The sequence below is a fragment of the Mesoplodon mirus genome (genome assembly GCF_964341445.2).
Source record: "Mesoplodon mirus genome assembly, chromosome: 20".
NCBI classification, from domain to species: Eukaryota; Metazoa; Chordata; class Mammalia; order Artiodactyla; family Ziphiidae; genus Mesoplodon; species Mesoplodon mirus.
The window spans coordinates 570,259-591,504 of NC_138996.1; the positions used below are offsets into that span (position 1 = coordinate 570,259).

Below are 21,246 nucleotides of genomic sequence, written 5' to 3' on the forward strand. Positions count from 1 at the left end.
CACTTGTGGCAGGACTCACAGGTTTTCTAACAGGTACTTATCCCTATGCCTGCTACTGTGAGGAAATGTTGTACTTGAGCTCCACTCTTATCTCTCTCAGGCTTTTTGTGGTATTGTCTAAAACGTAAATACATACTGTCAACCAACCTCCAGCATGATACCAGCCACATAATGGAAACCCAATAAATGTTTCACTATGAGTGGAGTATAAGTTGATAGAATATTTTTAAAGGTTGATGAGGCAGATTAGATTGATTGAAAATCTTTCAATATTTTAAGTTTGCATCTCTTTCATTCCAGAAATTCTACGTCTAGAAATTTATGTATAGCTCTACACATGTATAAAGAGGTTCACATTGCAGCCTATCTGTAACAGAGGTCAAAAACAAAAAGCAAACAAAATATCCCCAAGCTGAAAACAAGTAAAAGTCCATGAATATTGGACTGGCCATGTAAATTATGTAATGTGACGCAGCTATTAAAGAGAATAGAAGGGATGTATGCAAAAATTGACTGGGAACATCACTATCCAAGACACATTGTAGACTGTGTATACTATACTGCTCTTCTATAAAATACAGGATATCCATTACGTAGAAATACGTACAAGATAGAACAAGTGTGAATGTAAGCATCTGGGAAATATCTGAAAGAACCACACAAGAAACTGGGAGAGTGGGACAACTTTCCTTGTCCCGTACGAGTGGAATTCTGAAGGGTACACACGCGAACTAATGAACGTCTGCTACCAGCCTCCGGCTAAGGAGGGAATTGCAGCCGTCAGAGTCCTCTTCCCTACTGAAGCGTCTCCGTCCGCCGGCGTGGTGACGTCATCTGGACGGGCCGTGGCGCATGCGCAGTAGAAAGAGGCGCGCGAGCCGCGTGGGCTTGTTCCTGGGCGTTTGTGGCTCTGGGCCGTGTGCTGGCACCAGGGCCGCCGGGTTGGCGACTTTGGCACTCTTGGCGTTGGGTGGTTGGCATGTTGGGGGTGACATGAGCCAGTGGCATCATGCCCGTGTGCACTGGGGTCAGCGTCGCGGCTTTTCCGGACGTTGGTCGGCCAGGAGGAAGGGCGGAAAGCACATCCCGGAAAGGTAATATGCCTCGGCCCCTGGGCGTTGCTGGTGGAGCTCAGAGCCCCTGGGCCTGGGCTTCGTGTCTTGTGCTGTCTGCTGTCACTGTTGCCCCCGGCCGCTGCCCCGTCCGCGCTGTGCTATAGAGGGTATTGGTCGTCTCGCGGCTGAGTTCACAGTGGTTGAAAGGGACAGTGTGAGATGTTCTGATTTGCCCCCACCGTTTTAAAAGGGAGGCTCTGGCCATTTCTCCTCGGGTAAAATGCAGAGGGACTGCTTTTTAAGATGGGACTGTGAGTGTTGTGGACACTCCTTAATTACCAAAATGGAGTCCCCTTCTATTCCTCAAGCTGTGTTGTTTTGGCAGAGAAAATGTGAGTAAGTGGAACTGCAACTAAGTTGAGTGAAAAAACGCACGGGTACTGCCGGATTTTCCATCGAAACAGTTGATTTGTGGTGTCTCTAGGAATTATAAAGGCCATACTGTTGCTTGCTAACCGGTGTCATTTGAGAGATCTACCTCTGTGCGTTCAAATGATTGATTTTGGACTTGGCTCATGTGTGCAGTAAACCCTTTAATTCCCTAAGACCTTCCTTTCCTCCATCTCATAGCCCATTAAGCCCGCTTCAGTTTATCTCCTGAGTTTCTTTTGAATCTGTCAACTCTTCCTCAACATGCTAATACTGAACTTGCCTGTCTGTTGCAATTAGGTCCTAACTCGTGTCCATATTTCTTGTTTCCTTCCAATCCATTCTTCACACAAGAAACCTTAAAAGCAAGTTGGAACATTGCTCATAGTCAGCGCTCAAAACCATTGTTTTGAGAATAGAAAACACACCGTTGGCCTTTAAGACTCTTCTTGGTCTAGAATCCTCTCTGCTTCTCTAGCCCCATCTTGTGCCACTATTGCCCCCACTTTCTTTGCTTCAGATACACTGAATTAACCTTAGTTCTCACTCATCTTACAGAAATCAGTTCAGATATTATTGTTCACTGTGATTCCTAGCATTACGAATTTTATCATCAGGTTTTGTATGAGGACTAAAACACAACTGTGAAGTGGAAGAATTGAGTTCAAACACTTTCAGTCAACATGCATGTATTAATGATACCATTGTAGTCAACACCGGGCTAGGTTGTATCAGGGATACAGAAGGTCTGGCCATCTCTGGGTTTAGATATCCCTTATTTGTGGAGACCTTTGCATTGTTTTGTTGCTTTTTATCTGTTTTCAAGATGGGGAAACAGGAACAAGGGTAGTATAGCTTATTACAAGGTGGGGTTGAATAAGTGGAGCAGCAAATTGCAAAGCAGAAAGAAGAGGGACCTACTATAGAGGGATATGCTTTCCATTTGCAGGGCACATTCATCCTATGCAGGGAAACAGCCTAACATAAAATTTGCCTAACAAAAATATATTAATAGTTGGAAGGACTATCTCCCAGTTGGACAGCGGATGCCTGGGACTCGTTTCATTGCTTTCAAAGTTCCTTTAAAAAAGGTAAGCAAAAGTTATTACCGTATTCTTCCAGAAATCTGAATTCACCATATAGAGCCCTGGCTCTCAACACCGTCATACTCCATTTTGCCTTTTTATAGAAAATACTTTTTAATACCTCCTTTACTATCCAGAAATGGAATTTATAGATAAATACAACCTACTATTGTACTTAATTAAAAAAAAATCCCAACGGAATGCCCTAAGTATAAATAAAGAATAAAGTAATGATTAAGACAGCAATATGTATCTCAGTATGTAAATGTTTGGGTATGACTATACTAGAAATAAAGAAATAGTCAGTTACTTGTACCATGAATGCAATAAAGTATGGACTTCGATTGATAATGGTGTGTCAGTGTTGGTTCATGAATTCTCACCAATGAAGCACACTGGTATGGCATGTTGATAATGGGGAAGGCTGTGTGGGTGAAGGAGAGAGGCTTTAAGTGGGAACTGTGTACTTTTCGCTCAGTTTTGCTGTGAATGTCAAACTGCTCTAAAACTAGTTTAAAAAGAAAGTGTGTTGCTGGCACTTGAATAACCAAACAGATCAATGGAACAGAGTACATAAATAAGCCAAATACATAAAAGAATATTTAGCAGTGAAAGCCATCCTTCATATAGGTAGATGTTCAAGAAGTATTTATTTATGTGTCTATTTACAGGCACTCTGCTTGGAGCTGGCAATCCAGTGGTAGGCAAAATTGATGTGGTCCCTGCCTTCTGGGAATTTACAGCCCAGTTAGGACACCAACATGAAATAAACACACATAGAAATAAATATATAGAAGTGAGCTTATTTTCTTCTGTCTAATCTGTCTGGAAGAAAGGATTATAATATCACTTGTAAATTCCAGAGGAGGAAACATTACTTTGAGTCTCATATGTTAGCATCACAGGGTTTGAATAAATGGATAATATAGTAAAGGATTTTAGACACATGTTCCTTCTTATTTTATTCTTTCTGACAGAGTTTTGAAAAGAATCTTGCTCTAGAAGAATGTTTTTCCCCCTTGCATCTTTTTTAAGAAAATCCAAGAACAGAATGAAGAACTCGGGCTGATAATTGACCTAACGTACACGCGCCGCTCTTCTAAGCCCGAGGTAAATGGAACCCGTAGTTGAAAACGACCTTCTTTCTGATACTGTCATAATTCATAGAAATTCAGTAGTTATCATCTTATGCTAAGGTGAATCCTGGCCTTCTTTTCATGGGTTCAGAAAGGGAAGCTAGTGGTTTCCTTAAATACACATTTGTAATTGCTGTTTCAAAATGAGATGAAAGATATAAATTGAACTATAGTATTTGGCAGTAGGCTGTAGATATGCTGAAGAAATTCTATAAGCTTCCATGTTCTATGTTTTGAAAACGAAGTAAACTTTTAGCAAGAATATTAGTAGCCTAAAAGGAAAGAAAGGTATGTCCATTATGTCTTTAGCAATTATTTGCAGCAGTTGCCGGAGCATGTTTAAGCATCAGGGTAAAAGACAATTGTTCTCAAAGTTTTATGCTTTCTTTTCCTAATACCTTCTGAGAGAGTACAGAAACCCATATATTCTCTTGGCCCATGTAGGACATACCAGTGCAAAAGAATTATCCTTCTTCTGACCTGTTCCATGGCCTTGGGAGACAGTAACACCTAAAGTTTGTTAATATTTGTATAGCCATTTAGAAAGTTCTTTCATATCCATTGACTTAGTTAATCCTTACAACAATCCTTTGCTGTTGAAGTGGAAGTAGTACTGAGATCTCCTTCTGAGTGCTTACTCTGCACTAAGCTCAGAGGATAGACAACTACAGTTACTAATTTTACAGACGATGAAACTGAGTCTCGGACAAGGAAGAACTGAAATTTCAACTCAGTTATTCCTCTTTTTTTTTTACTGTGGTAAAATATACATAAATCATATTTATTTTAACCATTTATAAATATGCTGTTCAGTGGCATTAAATACAGTCACAGTGTTGTGTAACTATCACCACTGTCTATAACCCAAACTTGTTCATCATCCTCAACAAAAACTCTGTAACCGTCCAACAGTTACAACCCCATTTTCCCTCCCACCAGCCCTTAGTAACCTCTATTCTATTTCCTGTGTCTATGAATTTGCCTCTTCTAGGTACCTCGTGTAAGTGGAATCTACAATATTGATCCTTCTATGTCTGGCTTATTTCACTAAGCCTAGTGTTTTCAAGGTTCATCCATGTTATAGCATGTAACACAGTGCCATTCCTTTTTTGCCTTAATAAATCCCACTGTGTGTATATACCGTATTTCGTTATTCATCGGTTGATTGACACTTGGGTTGTTTCCACCTTGTAGCTATTGTGGATCATGCTGCTGTGATCATTGGTGTTCAAATATTTGTTCCAATCCCTGCTTTCAGTCCTTTTAGCTGTGCCGTGTAGGTAGTAGCAGAGTTGTTGGATCGTATGGTACCTCTACGTTTAACATTTGAGAAACTGCCAAAGGGTTGTCTACAGTGTCGTCTTGTTTTTAAACAATTATCAGAAATTTTAAACATATACAAAAGTATACAAAATACTGTAAATTTTCCCTGTATACCCGTGAACTCATCCAGCTTTAATATTTACCAACTGATGGCTGTCATGTTTTATCTATACCCCCACCTGTTTCACCCCATTCCATGTTATCTTGAAGCAGCTCCGAGACAACATGTAATTATACCTATACATTAAAAAAAATATTTATTTATTTATTTATTTATTTACTTATTTATTTATTTATCTATCTTTGGGCTGTGTTCGGTCTTGGTTTCTGTGCGAGGGCTTTCTGTAGTTGTGGCAAGCGGGGACCCCTCTTCATCACGGTGCGTGGGCCTCTCACTATCGCGGCCTATCTTGCTGTGGAGCACAGGCTCCGGATGCGCAGGCTCAGTAGTTGTGGCTCACGGACCTAGTTGCTCCGCGGCATGTGGGATCTTCCCAGACCAGGGCCCGAACCCTTGTCCCCTGCATTGGTAGGCAGATTCTCAACCACTGTGCTACCAGGGAAGGCCCACCTATACATATTTGGTATGTATATTTAAAATATAGGACTTTTATTCCTTAATATCATTTTTTAATAGTAAATACCCAGTGAGTGCTCAAATTTGCAGTTGTCTCCTAAATGTCATAAAAAAATTGTTTTTAAGAATTTTGAATTAGATCCAAATAAGGTGCACACTTTGCCGTTGATTGTTAGGTCTCTGAAGTCTTATTTAATCTATAGGTTCTCCCTCCATGTCTTTCTCACTTTTTTTTCCTCCTTGAATTTTATTTTTAAAGAAAGCAGGTAATTTGTCCCATGTAGATTTTGATGGTTACATTCCATGTGTTGCTAACCTATTCTTCAGTCCTTTTATTTCCTGTAAATTGGTAGTTGATCAGAATGAAGCTTGCATGTTTTGTTTTGGCAAGACAGTTTCATAGGTGATGATGTGTTGTTCCATGGAGACTTATAGTTTTCTATTTCTGTGATATTAGCAGTCACTGATGATTCATACCTACATCCATTAATTCAGTTGAGGCTTCCAAAAATGGTGGGGGCTTCCCTGGTGGGACAGTGGCTGAGAGTCCTCTTGCCAATGCAAGGGACACAGGTTCGTGCCCCAGTCCGGGAAGATCCCACATGCCGCAGAGTGCCTGAGCCCATGAGCCTTGGCTGCTGGGCCTGCGTGTCCGGAGCCTGTGTTCCACAATGGGAGAGGCCACAACAGTGAGAGGCCCACGTATCTGAAAATTAAATAAATAAATAAAATGGTGAATTCTGTTTTTCTTTTTTTCACTTATTAGCTGGGTATATTTCTATAAGGAGAAGATTCCCCTCATCAACTATTTGTTTGCCCAGTTGTAGAGGCATGATTCTCTTCTTTGATTTAACAGTTTTCAAAATAATGAGTTGATGGACAAATATCCTCCAGTGGTGACCAATTTTTTAAATTTATTTATTCATGTCACTGTGGACTCCGCTACAGTTACTATTCTAACTGAGGCCCTATGTTTGACCAGTTGGAGCTTTCAGTGACTCCTGAGTCCTTTTGACATGACATCAGTTATTTCTAGACTTTTTCAGTAGTCAGAGCTAGGCAATATGTATGTTTGTTGCTAATATTTCTAAAATGTGTCGTAGGTTCATACTGCTACTTTCCATTTAAATTCAGAACTAGAGAATTTTCACTTATCCTTTTCTGTCTTCTATTGATAGTCTACTTTCTCCCACCCCAAGAATACCAGTTCTCAACAGTGCCTGAAATTTGCTCTATTTCCTAATTCGAATCCAAGTTCTTCTGAATCTATTCTACTATTCTACTTAGATCACAGCCTCTGTATGGCCCCTGAAATGTAAGATAGAACATAAATGTAGGTAGAACTGTTTATATCATTCTGAGTTACATGTGCATTCATTCACATAGATTTGCTTTTCGTTTTTCATGCCTAGTAACTGTCCATTCTGCAGTTTTAATGAAAATCAAGTGATACTTACTGGTTAAAGCAGCTTTGGAGAAAATGGCTCTTATCAGAATGACTGACATACTAAGTTTAATGTCCTCTGTTGGTTTATATTCCGCCTTCTCTAATTAATTTTTTATTCTTTCCCTACAAAGGAAATAATACATATTTTCATGGTTTTGCCTTATAGGACTTACCAGAAACTATTCCTTATTTAAACATTTGTACAATTGGGCATCCGGTGCCAGATGATGACACTATTATTAGATTTCAATGTGCTGTTAGTGGATATCTGAAAGAAAATAAAGATAATGGCGAGTTCTTTTTGTTTTGTTTTTTTTCCCTTTACCTGAACTTTGGTATGCATTTTGAGTGGGGTTGGGATTTTTAACATTTTTAATAGTTGTGACATTAGGCCTGTTGTGTTTGGTAACATGAAGGTGGAAATGTCAGATGGTGCTAATACAGTTTGGTGTTTTTCCTGTTTATGGTCACAAACAATTTAGTTTAGTTTGGAAAGTGATTTTTGTGAGAAATATGAACTGAACTAGCTTACTTATCTCTTTTTTAAACATTTGAATGGAAAAGACATAAAAAAATAAAAATGTTCTTTTGTCCTATTTATTGGTTGAGAGGTGGAAGAAAAGGTTAAGACTCTCAGGTTCTTAGCGTATATAAAAGAGAAAACATAAAGCAAAAGTTCGGAGTGGGACAGACCCCTAGAAGCCAAACAAAGCAGAGTGGACCAGAAGAGTGGCTTCCTCATCGTATGTGTTTAAGATATTTTTGCTGCTTTTATACTTTGGGTGCAGGTGAGGAAGAACGCTACGACCTCTTATTCTTATCTTGACAGACAGGAAGAACTTAAAAGGCTGGTGTTTTCTTGTTTCTGCTTTAAGATGTACTCTCTTGATACTAGGTCTTAATAGCGTCCTTGCCTTTTTCTACCATCTAACTGTCAGAAGGAACATGGTATTTGCCATGTTTTAAGACTGAGGTATCTTTTGTCTTTGGATCACCATTGACCCACAAAAGAAAGTGTTCGTTTTTTCCTTTCTAAATTTAGCCTGAGGAGTGTTCACTTTATTAAATAAACCTAACAGACAGTACATATTCCATATATATAAAAAATGATAAACACATATACATAAAACAGGGAGTAGCGAGAAGGAATAGAGATAGAGGTGGGAAGATAGTGGATAGGAGGTGAGAAAGAGAGGGAGAGACTGGATTTTCAAGATAAATTTTCATTCTATAAGCTGGTTGCTTAATGCAGGTCCTAGCTCTTAAATATCTTAAGCCCTATTCACAGATCTTCCCTGTACTTTAGCTTTTAAACTTGAGAGACTTGGCCTTGCCTGTGATATCCAGGGTGTCTAGAAAGGAGGCAAATTTTCTGATTTGTGTAAACCGTAGTCACAGAAATGTGGCCTCTTAAGATGTTAGGGTGCAGCTGCCGGCCTCCTCACTTCCTCCAGGCTCCTTTGTGTGTGTTCTGTGTGATCCGCGTGGGCTAGAAGATCCTTACAAGTGCATGAGAGCACGTTTGTCAACCTTGATTGTTCACATGTTATACCAAGCGTCGTCCATTGCATATGCTGACTCCTCTGTGGGTCTTCTGCATGCAGTGGGCTAACTTCACCATGCTCTCTGCCATTGCAGTCTCAGGACCTTAGTTATGATCCACTGGTGGCTTCCTCTGCTATAAGCCCCTCCCACAGATGGCAGGCTCACTGATAATGAGGAGGAGACAATACTATCCACTCCCTAGAATTCGAAGAGACTCCGAAAATAAATTGTTTTAGTAAACACTGAGAGCCTTATAGGTTTGTTGTTCGGGCACGGGGATACAGAGGTGACTAGAAGTCTTTGTTCAGTAGCAACTTAGAGTTATGTAGGAAGATAACCATGTAGTGACTCTAAGTGGGTTAATTATCATAAAAGAATCAAGTGCAGCAGGAATATAGAGGAGAAACTGAGGAAGGCCTGACTGAGGAGACAGCATTTGAGCTGAGCTTCGTGGAAGAGGATTTTGCTGGAATGAGGAAAGGACAGCTGAGCTATTGCGAACAGGTAGCAAAGGCACAGGGCTTGAACTTGTGCTCTGGAGGGGCAGCCTCTTGTGTGACTAGAGGGTAGTGTGAAAGGGCAAGGAATTCATACATTCCTTTACACCAAATATTTATAAAACACCTTCTAAGTTGAAGGCACTGTTCGAGGCAGTAGGAACAGAACCAAGTTCTTGCCCTTCTGTACTTTACATTCTAGTGCGGGAGAGAGATGAGTAAATAAGTAAATATGTGGAATGTCAAGTGGTGGTAAATGCTTTGGAGAATAGAAAAACAAGAAGAAGAGGTGAGGGAATGTGGTAGGTGATCAGGGAAGTCCCCTCTATTACGATGTCGATTGAGCAGAGCCTTGAAGTGAGAAAAGAGCCATTGGATATCAGGGAGAGTGGAGATGGTTTGGGAGGGTATGTTCTGAAGCAGAAGGAATAGTAGGTGCAAAGTCCCTGAGGCACGACGGTGCTTGGCATGTTTGAGGAATAGTACGGAGGCCAGTGTGGCTGGATAGGGGAAAGTGAGTGAGGGCAGAGCAGTGGAGAGTGGGATCAGGGAGGCTGGCAGGGGAAAGGAGGGAGGTGGATGATGTAGGTCCTTGTAATTTAGTTTGAACTTATCATTCAGTTGGAGAGACAGACTGGTATTTGTTTATAAAGAGTTCTCAATGTTGTGCTAAAAACTTGGGCTTTATTCTGTGCTAAGTTAAGATATTTAAGGAACAGAGCAATCCAGCCAAGTTTCTATTTTAGAAAGGTAACATCTTCCATGTGGAAGATCAGTTGAAATAGAAGTGATTGTTAGAATTGTAGGGCGGTAGTAATCCAGGCAGGAGATGACGAATGCCATGCACCACGTAGTCACAGACATACCTTTTGCAGAGATCAGCTACTTGTTGTTGTTTTTTATTTACTTCCTCATATAATTTTATTAAGTGCTGGTCCACGAAATACTGTGGCATAGTTGGAAAAATGTGAGACTCGATTCTAGTCTCTTTTCTGTTTGCCTGCTGTGCAGCTTAGGCTTACGTCTGAAGCCTTACTTTTTCATTGTGAAATAAGCACGGTGCTACTCACCTGAGACCTGCTCAGGCACGTAGACCCATGGCAAGTGAGGAGCAGTGAATGAGAGAAGGAATGGAGGTGCTTTGGGACCCCAAGAGCCCTTCAGAAACTGTTTGTTCTTTTTAATATTGAGCATGAAATGTGAAGGCATTCCATTTCTTTCACTCAAAAACAAATTCTATTCTTCTGATAGCCTGTTTTTTTTCCACTCCATTTTACTATAGTCAAATCAGTTCCTGATGGACATTCTCCATTCCATACAATTGCATCTGATTGGAGGCTATGCAAAAATTCCAAAACACAATGAATTTTGACTTTATAGTACTTAATTCATTATAGTATGTTCTTGCAAAAACACTCTTTTCTTCAGAGTTTTTCCTTTTCAGGATAGTGGTCGTGTTGTGGTAACTAATAAAGGCTACTCTTCAGAAAATTGTATAACTTGTTTTTAGTGTTTCTACTTTGCTTACTTAATTCCATATTCCCTTTTTATATACAGACTTATTGGTGTCCACTGTACCCCTGATTTAAACAGGACTGGCTACGTCATCTGCAGGTGAGTGGCCAACCCCAAGAGGCAGACCATGTTTAAATTGTTCTGTTTACAGTAGTAATGTAAGTTAATGTAAGCTGAATGCAAAAAATGCAGTCAGAGAAATGTATGAAGTGGAAGGCAATTTTGCCCCCTACTCAGAGGTTATGACCAGTAATAATTTAGCACATATTTTTGAGACATAAAAAATCCAGATATAAGCATATACAATGGTCCCTTGGTATCTGCAGAGGATTGTTTTTAGTACTCCCCATGGATACCAAAATCCTCGGATGCCCAAGTCCCGTAATGTAAAATGGTGTAGTATTGTCGGCCTTCCATATCTGTAGGATATGAAACCGTTGGATATACAGAACTGACTGTACATGTGATTTAATGGTATAGTATTTAGACATTCTGGTTTATAATTTAATATATGGTGGACATCTTCCTATGAAAATATTTGGAGACCTCAATCTTATTTATTTATTTATTTATTTATTTATTTATTTATTTATTTATTTATTTATTATTTTCCTCCAAATTTGCTTTAGGTAGTTGGATATAAATTAATGAACAAAAACTTAAGCAAGATATATGTAAGAATTTAATAGAACCTGATACTCTGATTCTTTCAGTTTTTCTCAAACTCATCATGGGGCTTGTAAGAAAATTAACCAACATGGACACTACTACAGTTGAATGTCCAATCCTTAAGTGCTCATGACATACCAAATTCTTCAATAATGCACTTATGAAGAACCCTTCAAGAGACTTGTGTTTTGTATGTAGAAAAGTGTTGATTTCTTTGAGGAGTGAAGCATTCAGCTTTAGTGGATAAATCCTTGTTAGGCTGAGGCAATCATTATCATACCCCTCTTTGCCATAAATTGTCTTATGAATGGTCATATCAGTCTGTTTTGGCAAATGAGTAATAAGGGGAAGGCTGTTATTGTGCTTATGAGAATGATATTTTTCTCTGAAAAAAGATAAATATGCATTAGGAAAATGACCATTTGGACTCTTTTTCTGCTTCCTCCTTGTTTTGTTAGAATATGATCCTTGGTTTTACAGCAGCCATCTTGTGACCCTGAGATGATCGTATGCCAATAAGGACAAATGGTAGATTAGAAAGAACCAGCAAAGACAGAAAAGAGCACCATCAATAGTAACAACAATCACAGCAAAAGAATAATGGGACCTTAACTTGTGGAGTTCCTATAAAGTAAAAAATAAATGCTCTATGTTTATTCTTAAAAACAAGAACTATGCAAGCAAGCTTAAAACTACTTTTTTTGTGTGCCAGTGTTATAAAATGTAGCTATTAAGTAAAACCTTGACCGAGATGCCAGCAACTTCAGGAAAGAATTTGGATGGGGGAAGCAGAATGTTATCTCACTTAGGAAAAACAACCACTGTCTTTATGCTAATCCTTGACACAGAATTAAAACCTATATAGGTGCTGTAACACTTTACATAAATCCTATATACTGGAGCAATAACAAGATCTAAATACAATTATATTTTTAAACCTTGGGTGAAGGCTTTCCATAAAAATAGCATCCTACTTTTCCCCCTAAATTTCTAAACTATCACGTACTTTTCCCCAACATCTGCAGCCGTTCAGGAATTTTTAGGAAACTTTCATGCATGATCTTAATTCCTAATCCCCGGCTCTTTGGGCTCAAAGACAAAAGATCAAAACCACCAAAAATGATGGTTCTCTTGAAGTCAGGTGAGAGACACTGACTCAGTTAGACTCGTAGGACAAAAGCAGTGCTGCATCAACTGTCTCCATGCAGGAGGGGCACGTAAGGGATCTCATCAGCCAGTCATCTGTACAGCCCAGGTGATCTGCATACACAGCAGAAATCAAACTGGGTTCTCGTAAGCAAAGTCCATCATACAGATCACACACTCCCGCATCTTGTTTTTAATATTGGTTTTATTTTATTGATTGATTTTTTCTTGTTTGTTTGTGCCGGGTCTTAGTTGCAGCCACTGGGCTCCTTAGTTGTGGCATGCAAACTCATAGTTGCGTCATGCGTGTGGGATCTAGTTCCATGAACAGGGAATGAAGCCAGGCCCCCTGCATTGGGAGTGTGGAGTCTTTAGCCAGTGCACTACCAGGGAAGTCCCCCGGATCCTTTCTTCTGATCCATTTCTTCCAGGGTCATAAACACCTTTAGGCTGATGCAGTGTGAGGCCTATTCTTTGAGCTATCCTATTTGGTTCCTCTCAGCTGAGTTGCTAGGCGAGTCTGGCTAGGTGTTGAATGATAGACCAAAACTGGAACTTGATCCAGATATGGCAGCAGCAGCTCCTGACCCAGCTCTGTCCCCTTGCCAAAGCTAGCCCAGTCGGACTGAGACTTGTGAGGCAGCGAGATGTCATCCGAAGTGGGGGACTTAAGGCACTTCCTCATCTTCCAGGGCTTGAGTGTGTGTTCCGTGTGCTGTTTTGACAGTCTTCCAACCTCATTCTTTTTTTTTAAATTAACTAATTAATTAATTATTTAAAATTTATATTTGCATTTTAAACATTTATTTATTTTTTATGCAGCAGGTTCTTACCAGTTATCTATTTTTTACATATTAGTGTATATATGTCAATCCCAATCTTCCAATTCATCTCACCACCACCGAACCCCGCCCTGCCCCACTTTCCCCCTTTGGTGTCCATACGTTTGTTCTCTACATCTGTGTCTCTATTTCTGCCTTGCAAACCGGTTCTTCTGTACCATTTTTCTAGATTCCACATATATGCATTAATATACAATATTTGTTTTTCTCTTTCTGACTTACTTCACTCTGTATGACAGTCTCTAGGTCCGTCCACGTCTCTACAAATGACCCAATTTCGTTCTTTTTTATCTCTGAGTAATATTCCATTGTATATACGTACCACTTCTTCTTTATCCTATTATCTGTCGATGGGCATTTAGGTTGCTTCCATGGCCTACCTATTGTGAATAGTGCTGCCTTGAACATTGGGGTACATATGTCTTTTTGAATTATGGTTTTCTCTGGGTATATGCCCAGTAGTCGGATTGCTGGATCATGTGGTAATTCTATTTTTAGTTTTAAAGGAACCTCCATACTGTTCTCCGTAGTGGCTGTATCAGTTTACATTCCTACCAGCAGTGCAAGAGGGTTCCCTTTCCTCACACCCTCTCCAGCATTTGTTCTTTGTAGATTTTCTGATGATGCCCATTCTAACCGGTGTGAGGTGATACCTCATTGTAGTTTTGATTTGCATTTCCTTAATAATTAGTGCTGTTGAGCAACTTTTCATGTGCCTCTTGGCCATCTTGGAGGCCGTCTCTATGTCTTCTTTGGAGAAATGTCTATTTAGGTCTTCTGCCCATTTTTTGATTGGGTTGTTTGATTTTTTAATAGTGAGCTGCATGTCCTATTTATATATTTTGGAGATTAATCCTTTGTTGATTCGCTTGCAAATATCTTCTCCCATTCTGAGGGTTGTCTTTTCATCTTCTTTACACTTGCCTTTGTTGTGTAAAAGCTTTTAAGTTTCATTAGGTCCCATTTGTTTACTTATTTATTTTTAATGCTGCATTGTTCCTTTGCTCACGGATGAACATATAAAAGTCAGAAGTTTTTGATATTATAAAACATGAAAGTAATGAACATTCCTGTGTGAGCACTATTCAATATATATGCTTTGTCTCAGTTTACTTCATTCAGAATGGAACTTCTGCATGATAGAGTTTATGTCCTTATGCTTTTGGTGGATGTTGCTACACTGTACCCGTTTATGGTTGTTCATGCAGGAAATACTTATTGAGCATGTGTTATGTTTAAGCACTGTGCTGGGTGCTAGCAAAAAGACTTGTGAAATTTTGTGAGTGAAGAGACTTGACCTGCGCTTTGTGAATTCTAACAGTCCAGAGAGGGAATAGATATTCAAGAATCATACTCTGCATGTAAAATACAACTCTGACAAGTGCCAAGGAGAAGAACATGGTACCATGAGATCATATTTTAGGGAGGACTTGATCTCATCATGGAGATTAGAGAAGGTTTATTTACAGATGTTTCAGCTGATATCTGAAGGATGAGTAGGAATTAACCAGATAGGGAGGTTGTGGAGAGATTTCTGAGCATAAGGAATAGCAAAAGACCCTATAAGAGGAAAGCATATGCTGTGTTGGAGGAACTGGCCTGGAAGGTGGGGCTGTTGGGGGAGCATGTGATTATAATGGAGCTACAAGTGTGCGGTAGGAGGTCAATTGTTCAGGCTTATGTTTAAGGTTTCAGACTTTAAGAGTAATAGAAAACAACTGAACTTTGTTTGTTGAAGGTGAGTGTGTGGAACACACCCAACTGCCCTTTCAACCTATCATTTTGCTACCGAGAGGAGAATGCACTGCAGGGAGAAAGAGTGGAAGAGAGGAAACAAGTTAGGAGACTGTTGTAGAAATTGGGGTAATGGTGGCGTGGACCAGGGTGTGGTGGTCATTTTGGTGGAAAGCTGTGCACAGATTCTAGAGGTATGTAGGCAGCTTCATTGTTAGCACTGGTGGTGGGTTGAGGATGAGGCCGAGGGAGAAATAGCCATCAGTGATGGTGAGTCCTAAGTTTCTGGCTCCGATGGTTGGTTAGATAGGGTTTTGTAGATATCATGTTCATATTTATCCTGATTTTCCTTTTGTTATTTGTTGGTTCTTGATGAGTACTCTGTCATATTAAGTCTCCTGTTTTTAGCATACAGAGCATTTTCACCCAAACTGACTGTTGCATGTTATCAGAGAACTTTTTAACATCTGCCAGTTTGGTCCTGTATTTTATTCTCTTTCATTTATTAATTAAATTGTTGTCTTATTGTAAATAATTATATTAATAGCTCTTCTAAAGTTGCGTTATCCTTGCGTCCTTGGAGTAACGCCTTTTTTGTAGTCATGGTGTATATCATTCTTTAATAATTATTGATTAGATGTGCTGATATTTTCTTAGGATTTTTATATATATATTTGTAAAGCAAAATAGGACCTTTTTTGCAAAAACTTGATTTTCTTTTCTTTTTATTTACAAATGACTCGAATTTTGTTGTTTTGTAGATATTTGATTGATAGAGAAGGCATGAGGCCAGATGCTGCAATTGGATGTAAGTATAAGGCATTTCACTGCTTTTCCGTTTTTATAAAATTTGAAGTTAGAAGTGTACGGGAATTTCTCAAATTTTGGAAAAAGAGAAAAGGTTGTAATTCATTTCTTCTGACATAAGATAACCTTTTACTAAAAGTTTATATAGGGATGTATCTGGAAATAGATATAACAGCCTTAATAATTAGTCAGTGGATTTCAGCATTTTTTTCTTTTTTAAATTTATTTAATTAATTAATTTATTTTTGATATTATATCCAGTGCACAACCAAGGAAGCCCCTTTTTCTTTCTTCCTTCCTTCCTTCCTTCTTTCCTTTTTTCCTTTCTTTAAAGCTCCAAGTCATTTAAAATACATGACTTCTTAGTAAAAAAAAAATCTGCAGTTCATATAACCAAGGGGTTTATAACTTCTCCTCTAAAAGTTACATTCCTGGGACTTCACTGGTGCTCCAGTGGTTAAGACTCTGCCATTCCAATGCAGCAGGTGTGGGTTCAATCCCTAGTTGGGGAGCTGCAATCCCACATGCTGCACAGCCAAAGAAAATTTTTTAAAATGTTATATTCCTGTATTACTGAATTTAGTTGTTTAGATTTTTTTTTCTTTTGCTGTACGTGGGCCTGTCACTGTTGTGGCCTCTCCCGTTGTGGAGCACAGTCTCCGGACACACAGGCTCAGCAGCCATGGCTCACGGGTCCAGCCACGCCGCGGCATGTGGGATCCTCCCAGACCGGGGCCCGAACCCGTGTTCCCTGCATCGGCAGGCAGACTCTCAAGCACTGCGCCACCAGGGAAGCCCTAGATTTTCTTTAAATGTTTAGAAGATTTCCATTTATTTACCAGGAACAAACAAAACCTAATGTAAAAATAGTTTTCCAGAAACTATTTCCATCATTGTCTTCTTCCCTTTCTCCTGCAGACTGGTGTTTTCTCTTTACAAGGTCTCTGTCGTTCCATAAGAAAGCTGCTCTTCTTCTGGTTTCATAAGAGATGGTGAACAGTGGTAAATATCCAGGTTACCTAAATTTCTAGAGTACACTTCAGGGAGCGAATGATGCAGTGGGGTGTTGGGGCAGAGTGAGAGATACAGACTCTGGTGAGACTGAGAGTCATTCACAAACATTACTGGGCTGTGGTGAAGGGAGAACAAAAATAAATGAGGTTCCTGCTGGTGGACGGGAAGCCAAAACGAAGAAGAATGGTGCGTAGCTGGGCAGTGTAATTGGGACCATAAGTGCTGTGTCTTCTGATAGTAATTATGAACAGAAACCAACTAATAATCACTAATAACATGTAGGTGACCAACCCTTGAGAGCTGAGGCAGAGAGAAGGAAAGATGGCATTATACCTCGTCTCTGGTTCATCGAGTTTCCCAGGCTGGGTTGTGACCAATCTTGGGTGAAATCATAACTAAATCATTTTTGCTAAGGAGATCAGCTTTCATGGGGTCCTTTCTCTGCACTCTGTCCAATGATAAAGCCCACTGGTTTATGCCTCCTGGAAAACAGTTATTTCACAAGAGTATAAGTGAAGCATTGATGAAACAGCCATGAAGACCATGTTTCCTCTTGGCCTCTCACATCCTTTTCAAAGCGCTTTAAAACCTTTTTCATTCAAAAATCAATAAAAGAAAAGGATTGGGATCAAGTCCCGTACAGAGGTAGTGTAAGAAAAAAAAAAGAGAATAAGGAGCAGAATAGCATCTCTTCAGACAATAAAATCAAGTTGGAAAAAACAGGTCCGAAAAACAGATCAAAACTGTAAGCTATTATTTCATAGTTGGCTAAAAGATGTTAGAAAAAACAATGGAAAAGATGAAAGAACGTGTGTCGAGGAGGGAATGGGAAGTTACTTTTTAATGGCTATAGAGTCTCTGTTTGCAATGGTGAAAAAGTTCTGGAGATGGTAAATGCTGATAAATGCCACCTATGGGTGTTTGGTTTTACTTGATCTTCTTCCATGAAAGGGTTTGGAGAGATTCAGAAACTATGCTCCTGCCTCCATCTTTCTGAAGTCCTGCTCAATATTTTGACATAATTATTATTATTATTTTTTTTTTGCGCTACACGGGCCTCTCACTGTTGTGGCCTCTCCCGTTGCAGAGCACAGGCTCCGGACGCGCAGGCTCAGTGGCCATGGCTTACGGGCCTAGCTGCTCTACGGCATGTGGGATCCTCCTGGACCGGGAAACGCACCTGTTTCCCTTGCCTCGGCAGGTGGACTCTCAACCACTGCAGCAGCAGGGAAGCTCTTGACATAGTTATTTTGAATTTGGATAGTGCTGATGGCTGCACAGCATTGTGAATGTCTTTAATGTTACTGAACTGTATACTTAAAAATGGTTGAAATACTAAATTTTGTTTTCTGTATATTTTACAATAATAAAAAAAAACATGAACGAACAGCATAAACCAGAATGAGGTAAGATGCTAGAACTCAGGACAGAATTCAAAATAAAAGAAAAAAAGTTAGAAAAGCCGACTAAATTTAAAATAATACAAGAGTGGGGACATCCCTGGTTGTCCAGTGGTTAAGAATCTGCCTTCCAGTGCAGGAGATGCAGGTTCGATCCATGGTTGAGGAACTGAGATCCCACATGCCGCAGGGCAACTAAGCCCGACACCACAACTACTTAGCCCACGTGCTGTGGAACCCAAATGCCAAAATTAGATTGCCCACGAGTCACAGGGAAGAGCCCACGCACTGCAACGAAGAGCCCACGTGCTGCAACTAATACCCGACACTGCCAAAAAGAAATAAATAAAATAAAATAATACAGGTGAATGAACATAATGGATAGTGCCTTAAGAGAAACAAACAAGACAAGGAAAAATGTTTTTTAAATCAAATAGAACATAAAAAGAATTTTAGAGAAATGGAAGGCATAAAGGATAGGCAAAAAGGAGTCAGGACAGCTCTGAAAAGAGTAATATAAGTACGTATAAGAATCTATTATACCATGAAAGTGACATATCAAATCCGTGGGACAGATGAGTCAATAAATTGTGATACATCCATGTTGAGGTATAAATAGTTCTCTGGAAGGATCCACAACATGGCAAAAGCAGATGCCTCTGAGGAGGGAAATGTGTGGCTGAGGAACATGGGGAAAAGGGTGACTTTTCATTGAATACCCCTGTGTACCTTTTCTAATGTTCTGTCATGTGAATTTCATACCTCTGAAGGTCGTCGTGAGTTCAAACCCCAGTTCCCCCAGTTACTAGCTCTTAATCTTGGGCAAACTCTTCACACTCTCCAGGCCTCTTTATCTGTGAAATAAGGTCAGTAACTTAACCTGGTGCTGCCTGGCACAGAATCAACTGTCAATAAATGGGGATTATTAGTGTAAAAAACCGAAATGCCGATCAATGGGAGAATGGAAATTTTAAATGTGGTGTGCATGTGAAATATTATACAGTCGTAAAAATGAATGAAGTGTTGACACATGCTACAACATGGACGAACCTATAAACATTATGTTAAGTGACAGAAGCCCCACACAGTGGGCACATTTGTATTATTTCATGAAATGTCCAGAAAAGGCCAAACCATAGTGACAGAAGGGAAATGAATGGTTGCAGGGACTGAAGGAGGTGGCGATGAAGAGGGCCAGTTGATGGTTACAGGGGCTTCTTTTTGGAGTGATGAATACATGATGGGTTAGATGACGGTGATGGTTGCATAGGCTTGAGAATGTACAAAATGACACTGAATTTGCAGTCTCAGAAGGTGAATTTTATGGCATGTGAATGACACCTCAAAAAATAATTTTGAAAATGAAAATTGCCAGTTTTCCCACTTTCACTATCCACTATCCACTATTCACTGCCTCCATCTCTCCCTTCTCCCCACGTCATTCCTTTTGACGCCCACCCCTGAGACTGTCTGCCAACCTCACTCCCCCGAGCAGCCCCACGAGGCCTCCCAGGGAGCCCCTGAACCAATGGGCGCCTGCGTCCTGTGGCTGTTGGAGCCGTTGCCCAGTGCCCGTGTCCCACAGCTCTCACCCATGACAGTGGACACGTCTGTAGGATTCTTCTCGTGCGTTTCACTTGATGGTGATGTTTACAGAAGGTGGCACACCCCCTGGTCAATGGAGGAAGCCCCTCAAGTTAATACTTAGGCCTGTCCAGAAGTTTGATCTCGTCCACCAGTAACCTCAACATGCTGTGCTCTGAAAGCCAGGTTGGACGCCTGCAGGCACTTGCAAATACTAAGGACTTCAGAGGCATTTGGGCCTCAAATTGAGGCCTTGTACCTCCACATGCGATGTGACCTCAGCCCTTTGCTGCACCTCTCCTAAGTGAAGTGGCACAGGAATACTGGCCTTGCCTGTCGTTGCCAGGCTTAACTGAATAGTGCATTAGCTGCCCTGGTGCTTAGGTGTTGAGTATATTGTGATTTGCATTCCAGGCCGTATTCGTTTCCCTCCTGATGCAGCACTTCCCTTGGCCCTGCCCCTAACGTCAGCTGCCCCTAGGATAACTCTGAGCCCTAGCCACCTCTCTGGGAGATTTCCCTATACCCCCACTATAATCACACCTGCATAAGGCAACTCAAACCTTTCAGACATGTGTCCTGAACCTCTTGTTTTCTTAAATACCTCCGTGGTGGTTGTGAGACTTAAGGCCAACCTCCCCAAGAGACTTTTTCTATTTCTTCTAGTAAACCTAGACTCACCTTCCATCATCTTCAGCTCTACTCACATTTTGTTCTTTCAACCCTGACCTCTGACCCTGCTTTTCACTTCTACCCTTTCACCCTCACTCCTGCTTCCTTTCTTAAATCCATGAATCTCTTTCGACCTTCCTGGCCCTGGGCTACGTTCCTTCCTCTTTCCTCAGTTTTTACCCCTTTCCTCCCCTCTCCTTCCTTCTCCCATCCGACTTTCAGTCCTTCCTTTCTCATGCAGACATTGATTCCAACCCCGTCAAAAACAAAACAAAACCAAAAAAATTGAAGCACGCCAGAGTTATCAGCATCTCACAATTCAAAAGGTTTATTACTCATCTATTAATTCTATTACATTTACTTATTCAGTTTTATTGTTTTAAAATATGTCAAAATAAATAGAGGAATTTATACCTATCTTATTTATATAAGGAAGAACAGCTGGTACCCCAGGCGGCACCAACATTCCTAGCTGCTCTTACTATAAATATCCGTAGTAGTAAGCAATTTCCATTTCTTTTTGCCTCTCAGTGAAAAACTGCAGTTTCCCCAAAGAGGTGTATTTGGCAGCATTCACACGTTCTTGTTGAGCCCGCCTCTTCATGGCCTCCCGCTCTGGTCTGTGCTCTTGTTCGATGGGCTTTGACATGACTGGCTCAGAAACGTTGGGTTCCCTCCATGGTCTTCGTTGCTTGCTGAAGTCTTGGAGTAGAAATGGGGTTTGGAGCTTGGGTGGGGAGTGGCGCTTAGTCACAGCAGGGGGAACCGG

General features: G+C 40.4%; 2 pseudogenes across 2 annotated transcripts; one reads left to right on the plus strand and one right to left on the minus strand.

Annotated features, from left to right (window-relative positions):
- Positions 1 to 993: 993 nt before the first annotated feature.
- Positions 994 to 19,086, plus strand: LOC309795882 (RNA/RNP complex-1-interacting phosphatase-like; annotated as a pseudogene). The gene is made up of 7 exons: positions 994 to 1,094; positions 2,500 to 2,575; positions 3,547 to 3,679; positions 7,219 to 7,346; positions 10,652 to 10,708; positions 15,762 to 15,808; positions 18,992 to 19,086. The product of its transcript is annotated as an RNA/RNP complex-1-interacting phosphatase-like (transcript).
- LOC309795900 (RING finger protein 11-like) lies at positions 12,435 to 13,109 on the minus strand (annotated as a pseudogene). The gene is made up of 2 exons: positions 12,830 to 13,109; positions 12,435 to 12,610 (listed from the first exon to the last, which is right to left on the minus strand). The product of its transcript is annotated as an RING finger protein 11-like (transcript).
- Positions 19,087 to 21,246: the final 2,160 nt, after the last annotated feature.